Source organism: Cicer arietinum, chromosome 1, assembly GCF_000331145.2.
Source record: "Cicer arietinum cultivar CDC Frontier isolate Library 1 chromosome 1, Cicar.CDCFrontier_v2.0, whole genome shotgun sequence".
NCBI classification, from domain to species: domain Eukaryota; kingdom Viridiplantae; phylum Streptophyta; class Magnoliopsida; order Fabales; family Fabaceae; genus Cicer; species Cicer arietinum.
In genome coordinates this window covers 31,144,780-31,146,352 of record NC_021160.2, presented here as the reverse complement: position 1 = coordinate 31,146,352, position 1,573 = coordinate 31,144,780, and positions in this window count along the sequence as shown.

Genomic DNA, 1,573 nt, shown 5'->3' with positions numbered 1-1,573 from the left:
ATTGGATGAGTTATAGGGACTTCCCTAATTTGACATAATCGATTTGCCAATCGATTGTATAAATATGTTTTTCAAAACCTTTTAAGAAATCGATTTGGAAATCGATTGGCATTAATACCGGGGCTCAGTCATTCATTCAATCGATTTCCCAATCGATTGAATTGAGCCTAGAGTTCAAATTTCACTAAATTCCTTCAGGAAATCGATTTGGAAATCGATTGGCAGAAAGACAGGAACTCAGCAAAACTGACAAAATCGATTTGGAAATCGATTGGCATTAATATCGGGGCTCAGTCATTCATTCAATCGATTTCCCAATCAATTGAATTGAGCCCAAACTTCAAATTTCACTAAATTCCTTCAGGAAATCGATTTGGAAATCGATTGGCTTAGTAGAAATTCTTATTTTGAGTTAGATAACAGATTGCTCAATTGACTTATCAATGTCTTGGTTAGTTATGTATTACTTGTTGAATTGAGAACCTTATTTTGATTTCATTTTTATTTGGCAAGTGTTACATGAACTTTTAGCATATGGAAATCCTTTTAAGGTGCATGCTTAGTTGAAAGGTTATTTGTGCATTTAAAAACTTAAATATTTTGTTTTAACTGTTAATTTCGGTTGGTGACCCTTTACAACTATTGTGGAAATCTGGGCTTTGCCCTCAGATGAGAGCCAGGACAATCCTACCGGTTCGTACCCTACGGATGGGAATGTAGATGGGAATGCTTGACTGGAGCTATGTTAGGAGGATCTCACGGGGAGCGTGGAGATCACTCAGGGTGTATAGCTATAGTTTTTTTTTGAAAAATGATCAGATTAGGATGACATAGAGGGAACTTATGTCTTTTTTTTGGATTACGTTATTTTGAACTGGAAAACTGTACATTTACTAATATTTTCAGCTTGACATGTTATTTTCGGTGGGTTACATGTACCACTTTTTGATGTGTAAATATTTTGGATTCATATTTTGAGAAATTTTTCCGCTGCTTATAATTTATAATGACTCGATTATTTATCCAAAGTTATTACCTCATTTATTTCTCTGTTTTATTTTAATTCCTTTTGAAAAAAAAAATACACCCTCGCTTTGAAAATCGGGGTGTTACAAAAACTGCACTATCATATTCGAATACAGCATCCTTGTATTCAAATATAGTGCTAATTCATAAGTCAGTAACAAAATCAGCACAACTGTATTCGACTATAGCATCCTTGTAATCGAATACAATGATGTTTCATAAGTTAGTAGCAAAATCAGGACAATTGTATTCGACTACAACCTTCTTGTATTCGAATACAACTACAGAAAAATGCAGAATTTAGTTTCAAAATGGTTTTGCAATCAATCAACACTTACAAATAAATCCAAACAATCACACTTACCAATTTCGACCCGATCACAACAACAACTGAGTATACATATACAATCATCACAATATATCAAACATGACTCGCGTGCCAAGCACCCTAAGGCAATGCGTATATGCCAAAATGCATGAATTCTAGAATTCGAACCAAAACTCTCCTCGAAGGGGCGTAAATCACAATTGTACTGCCTATCACAGA